Source organism: Cupressus sempervirens, chromosome 1, assembly GCF_028749045.1.
Source record: "Cupressus sempervirens isolate cs-2001-9-10 chromosome 1, ASM2874904v1, whole genome shotgun sequence".
Lineage (NCBI taxonomy): Eukaryota > Viridiplantae > Streptophyta > Pinopsida > Cupressales > Cupressaceae > Cupressus > Cupressus sempervirens.
Window position 1 is genome coordinate 206076117 of NC_143118.1, and position 7686 is coordinate 206083802.

A 7686-nucleotide genomic window follows, 5' to 3' on the forward strand; every position below is an offset into this window, starting at 1 on the left:
ATTCGAGCTTTGGATCGCATACAAGAAGTGCATCTATACACATAAGTATAAACTTCTTCTTTTCCTGCAACACATATAACAACAATTTTAAGTGCTTGCAAGCTGGTATATACTTATGAATAAATATTACATCCTGATTTAAATGTATGAAAACAATTTTCATTCCTTTTAAGCTTCATTCATCTCGAGGTGCAATTCAAAAACTCAAGAATATTGGCTTTTGTTCTTCAGGATACCTTTAGGGGAAGAGTATGTGAATGCCCCCTCGTGTTTGGAGTCTAGTTTAGAGGAGATGGCTATTTACACTACTAAGGTTTGTTGAATCTAATTCTGAATAACATTGCTTCCTATTGTTGAATCTAATCTAATGTATATTTTAACTAGACTTGTAGCTTATATGTTTTGAAATTTTTGTTAGGCCTTGTAGTTTGTATAATTTGATTGCTGGAGAGCTTCTACAACTAAGCAAGAAGGTCGTTGCACGAGTTATAGCCGCGCGCTCGGGTATGAAAATTATTATTTTTTTATTCTAATGTATATTTTAACTAGACTTTTAGCTTATATGTTTTGAAATTGCTTTTAGTGGCTTAATGTTGTAAGGTCTCTTGAAATAAGACCTTCAGGCGGTTGGTCAAAGTTTTACAAATAATCTTAGGAATAAAGTCAAAGAAAGTATTTTTAAAATATTAAAGTATTTAGCTAGGTCTAAGAAGATTTGTGTACTTTTGACATTTTTTCTTTGTTTGTGAAAGTTGTAGACCAAAGTTTTCATAGCCCAATTTTTGCTTCCTGCAAAGAATGATCATGTCAGATAATATAAGTGAAGAACAAAACAAGGAGACAATCGGTAGATTGTGGTCTAACTTGAAAAGAAAAGGTGATGGAAAATGTTATTTTCCTTGCAATATTTGTAAGGGCTTAAACCGTAGAAGACTGCTAATCAAAATAGTTAAGAGACATTGTAGGGAGAATGGTCACATTGAAGGGGGGCATGACTATCATCCACTGGTAAGTCATTCATTATATCATTTTAACAATTTATATACATATGAAATCACTTGATGATGAGTTGATGATCATGGTTTATTTATGTTAATCAATTTTATATAGGTTGATCTTCCCAGGGAAGTACATGATATGAACCACAACAATCCGAAGAATATGGTTTTCGAAGTGGAGGAACATGGAGGTGCAAATATCCAAGGTGAAGATAATGATCCCATGGAAGATGATGATCATGTGCCAGAAAACACAATTGAAGAGGATGGTATAAATACATTGATCCATGACACATCTAGTCCAAGCGTATCTGATCATGATGATGATGATAGCCTCAATGTACCTCTACTTCAGAAGGCATACGAGCCCCTATACAAAGACTCCCAAAAAACTCTTCTCTCTGTTGTATTGTTGTTGTTGAACTTGAAGGTTATGAATGGTTTATCCAACATAACACTGTCATGTATGTTAAGGTATATCATATATGTCTTTATAGTTAAAAAAGGGTGAATAATGTACCACTAATATTGTTTATATTAACAACTTATATTTTTTTTTGTAGATTGATATGCGAGTTTCTGTTACCATCATCAAATATTCTACCTCGCTCATATCGAGAATTAACTGTTGTTATGAAAGATATTGGAATGGAGTATGAAGCAATACATGCTTGTCCCAATGATCATATTATATATTATAAAGAACATGAATTTGCAACACAATGCCCTGTATGTCATATGAGTAGATATCGAACAGATCGACTAACAAAAAAGGTGCCTCAAAAGGTTCTTCGTTACATCCCCATTATTCCACGGATGCGACAATTATTCAGGTGTAGTAGCTTGGCTCAATTTATGGATTATCATGCATGCAATAGAAGTCGAGATGACATTATTCAAATCCCTGCGGATGGTTCGACATTTATGCACATAGAGAAAAAGTGGCTACACTTCAAAGAAGAACCTCGTAATCTCAGGCTTTCATTGGCAGCGGACGGTGTCAATCCATTTGGAGAGATGAGATCTGTCTACTCGGTGTGGCCTATTTTTGTTATCAACAATAACATTCCTCCATGGATGTCAATAAAGAGGGAGCACATTATGTTGGCAATGATTGTTCCAGGAATCTTATCATTTGATAGTTATTAATTTACACGTACTTACAAATCTTGCAGTAAAATGGTCACAATAACTATGTAATGTTACTGTTCATTCAAGTAGGTAAATATCAAGTAAAAGATATGAATGTATATATTGAGCCTCTTATCGACGAGTTGGTGGAGTTATGGAATGGTGTCACTATGTATGACTTGTCTAGACCAATACGACAAAGACAATTTCAATTCCATGCAATACTTGCATGGACAATACATGATGCCCCAGGGCTAACACATTTTTGTGGTATGTTATAGTGAATTCAAGTTGTGCACAATAATTCTAATTATAAAAATCAACATATTTAATAATCCAATTACATCATTATCTTGTAGGTCTTCAAACAAAGGGAAAATTTGCATGTCCATTTTGTGGTCCAAAGATGAAATCTCATCATTCAAAAAGTTTAGGAAAGCAGGTGTTTGATGAGTGTAGACACTTTCTCCACAGGAATCATAAGTATTGAAGTACGGAAAAATGTATTTTCAAAGGGAAAGAAGAGACTATATCAAAGCCACAAAGAATGACACCTCACCTATGGAAGTTGGAATATAATAGAATTAATCATCGAGGTAATGCCATTCCACCTAATGGTTTATGTTTATAATTTATATATTCCTATTGTGATTTTTGTTGACTAATTGTGTAATTGATGATCGTGAAGGTCGTCAAGGCAATATTGACAACCTTCCAAAGGGACTAAAAAGCTATCCCAGACAATTTAGTAGGTTGCCCTACTACGAGCACTTACAAATTGTGCATTTGTTTGATACTATGCATATTGGAAAGAATATAACAGAGATATTGTGAAAAATATTGGATGGAAGGCATGACAAAGAAAAATTTGTCAAAATTTGTAATGACATACATGAATCCAATCATGCATTGAAAATTTTCATTCACTCAAATAGAAACAGAGATCATATTAATATAAGTGCCCTTCCATGGTTATTAACGGAGCAGCAAAGTGATGCCAGAAAAGAAGTCATACGAAAAAATTTGATTTCCCACAGGATTTGCTACAAACATAAACAATCTCATATCTAAAAAAAGTGAATTTGGGCCAGGGCTCAAAACACATGATTGGCATACTTTCGTCAAGGTAAGTTATGCTCTTCTGTATTTACAATATATTCATAAACTACGTGAATTGTTCGTTATGTTATGTTAGAAAACAATGAAATGATTGGTTTATAATTACTGCAGTACGTGCTTCCTCTATCTCTCCTAAAGCACTTCAACAATAACATCAAACAAGTGATATACGATCTTGGAAAATATATGAGGTAGGCAGTAATATCTGTTCAATTTGTTGTATATATTTATTATATTTGTGAATTTTTTTCTTGCTATGTAATCTATTGTATATTATTTTGTAAAGTCTCATATCTATATATTTTTTGTGACTTGAATCTCTTAATGTAGGTGGTTGTCATCTAAAGAAATCTATAAAGAAGATATAATCTATTGGAAGAGAAGAATTCCTCATTTACTATGTGAAATGCAAAAGTGTCTACCTCCAACTTTTTTCAATGCACAGGAACACTACCTCATACACCTAGTTGAGGAGATTGAATTGTGTGGACCTGTACACACTAGGTCAATGTGGATGGTTGAGAGGCATTTGAAATCTTTGAAGGCTTTGGTTCGACAAAGAGCACATCCTGAGGGTTCTATGGTAGAGGGATATATGGTATACTAGACTATGGTGTACATTACTGAATATCTTCCTAAGTTTGCATCATATATCCATGTAGATCGCATTTGGGATCTCGAGCCTTTTAAAAAATTAGAAGGGGAGTACTTGATGGGGAAAGGTACATTGAGGAAAGTGAGAGGTAATAAATTATAAGATGTTATTGTAATAAATTATTTTTTAATCTTCAAAATAAATAGGTTGTAAGTTGTCTATTTTTTTTTTTTGTACAGGTGCTCGAGAGTGGGATGCACTACATTTGTATATTGCAAACAATCTTGATTGGATGACGGTATGGATTGAACGATGTCAACATTGTGGTCGCATATTAACATGGGAAGGTGTATCTTCATTGGTTAAAGAAGCTCATCGTAATGGAGATTCCAATGTTATGCAAAGGGAAATAGATTTAGCATGTGGTTCAAGAGATTTCTAGGTACGTACAAATTTATTAATCACCCGTATGTTTATCAACTCACGATACAATAATTTTGATATCTTTCACATATTATTGCAGGTTAAACACCACAAGGCTATGTTCTGTAATGGTCATAAATTTCGCGTCAAAGTGTTGGATGATACGAAGAAAACTTGTGATTCAAGAATAACTGCAGTCTTTCAAGTGACTAATATTTCATCTAGAAATGACTTACATCCTCAAGAGTCTGAAAATCGATACTATGGCATTTTGGATGAGATAATTGAGTGTGACTTTAGTTCCTTCAAATTAGTACTCTTCGTTGTCAAATGGTACAGGCTACGACTTAGTCCAAATGATCCTGATAGAACTATTATTGAACATGATAATGGATTTACAATGGTTAATACAAGGTCGTTTGAGCTAGTTGGGGATGAGCCTTATGTTCTTCCAAGTCAATGTGAGTAGGTATTTTACTTAGAGGTTCCACATAAACCAGGTTGGTCATTTGTTGTTAGACATGAATCGAGAGGAAGGCCAATAAAGTATAATGTGATGGAAGAAGAAGATACCAAAGAAGTAGAAGATGATGTAGATGGTGATCACAATCAACAGTTATTGGATGATGTTCCTGACACAAATTTTCATGAAGAAGAAGAAGAAGATGATGACGATGATGCTGCTACTGATGATGATGATGAAGATGATGTTGATGTTGATGATGATGTTGATGATGACGACGATGATGATGACGACGACGATGATGATGGTGAGGAGGAGGATGATGACGACGACAACAATGATGATGAGGACAAAAATGATGATGATGATGATGATGATGATGATGATGATGATGATGACGACGAGGATGATGATGATGGAATTTAGAGGTATGCCATCAATCCTTAATCTATTTAATATTCATTTCTTGATAGAAATATATTTGTCTTATATATATGGTTATATTTAAAAGATACAAGTTTCAACTACAAATAGAATACTGCTAATCCATTTTAAAATTATTATAATGAGTTTTGGAAGAAATTACAGTTATCTTAATTAATATAAAGTATCTAACTGAATTTCAAAATGTTATGCAAGTGGCTTTAGTCTAGGTGTTTCCTCCACCTCCACACACATCAAAAAACTTCAAATAGCATGTCCCCAAGGTGACTAAGCCCTCAACTCATCAGCTGATACAAAATCCTAGTTGTAGCCCTTCACTAGGCCTACTTCCCTAGTAGGCTTATAATGTGAGCCTGATTTAAGTGTTTTATTGTGTACCTTTTAATGTTTTTAATTTTTATGTGATGCTAATGATGGATGTGATTATGATTATGATGTGATTATGCTCACGATAATTGAATTACATTTGCAGGAAATTGAACCCCTTTCAGGAGCATCCTGCACAGTCTCATGGATCGACAGGTATAAGTCAATACTCCTTATAGAAAATCTATTTAATACACTTATCAATAGTAAGATTGATGTCTTCTAAGATCTCTCCAATTTGCAGGTACCAGCGAATAGGTATTTGTCAGAAGTGTCTTCCTCGAGTGAGAGAAATATAGGAATAGAAGAGGAAAGTGAGACATGCAGTTTATCTAGAATAGGGAGATTAACTAGAGGTCAAAGGACTAGAAGGAAATTCGATAAACGCATGAAATTTTTCCTTTCTCAAGGGGGGTCATGTTCTTATGATGATGAGGCAGAAGGCGACATTGAGGTGCCCTTGAGGTACCAACATCTACAGAAACATTGGGTACCCAAGGAACTTCCTCCAATAAACACTGATTTTTGTGTTAACGAGAGGATATATCGCATAGCACCATCATCACTACATGGTTTGGGCCTATTTTCTATGGACGGCATAAAGGTGTCTTACAACAAAGTCTCTAAATTGATGGAGTATGTTGGACCATGTTACGATTACAAAAGTTGGATGCATATTGTTAAATATAAAAAAAGTATGCGTAGGTATGCCCTCTCGGCAAATTATATACAACAGCAAGACAATAATCAAAGTAAAAGTGTGGCTATATACATTGATGGAAGGTCGAAAGCAACAGGGAATATTGCGGGTTCTATAAATAGTACACGACCTGGGTCAACTATAAAGCAACCCAATTGCATATTTGAGGCGCGCGAGGGAAATTGTGTATTCATTTGTGCGATAAAATCAATACGTGCAGGGGAAGAGCTTCTTATTGATTACAATTTGAACCGCATAGATACAAATGAGGCTACTATCATGGGGGTGGTACATACTATTAAACCAACTTCTAATCAATGACTCCAACAGGGGCACAATATGGAGCAACCGCCCGGAGGGAGTGCTGACGATGCTCCCGGCTCATCTACACATGAGCAGGTAAAACTCATTTGTAATTGTGCAAACTAGATAGAAGCAAAATGTTATTTTTTTAATGTTGTTTTCTTTATTGTTTTGGAGTAATTTTGATAATACTAATACTATTGTTGTCACAGAGGGCTAGTGGTCGGAGGGAGGGAAAGGAACCTGCAGTCCCTCAGCAGGCCCCCCCTGAGGAGGACCCTTTCTATATCGATTTAGCAGAGAGCGATGACCCGATTGGTTCGATTAAAATTAATTTAAAGAAAATTAGCAAAGAAATTCTACATTTGGCAACCATAAAGCCTATGACTCAACAAATAAAAGATAGGGCATCTGAATTGTTGCACACCTCTGAGTCCTTAAAAGTAAGTATTAATGAAATTTTTAATTATAACAAGAGTTCAATAATGGTTTTTATGTTATGCTCTTTTATGGCATTAATTAAAATATGGATGCATTGTCTTTACAGAGTTTTTTGCTTGATTTTGAGCCCCATTCCCATGATGAGGGTGTTGCAGGTGGTTCAGGTAGATCGCATGTTCCATTCGCCACTTCTGTTTTCCACTGAATATATATAGGAATGATCATAATCATTGACAATACATGCTTGAACAATCCTTTTTTTTAATGCTCTAACAATCTTGTCCATGCTAGTCCACGCGTTCTATATCTATGCATGCTCTAACAATTTTATTCTTCAACTTCACATCAATTGAATCCTACGATGACACTGCCTCCATCCAGGACAACCACAAATCTCTTTTCGACTACTGAGTCAGCAACACGCAGCTTACATGCATCGACTATTGCACCATCTGCTGGTACACAAATCCCTCTTTTTCTCTCTTATGACAGCAACAAACAATTTCTTTTTTACAACTTTATAACATCAATTATTATTTGTTCTTTTATACTTCGATCGTCACAAAGACTTATGAAACTTTTTGCAATAGGACCTCCAACATCATTTCCTGGATGTTCCTATGTTCCTAGTACGGGAACGGTGAAGGATGTCACATTGATCGTCAGCGACGATGAAGGCATTCCATTAAAAGTAGCCAAAGTT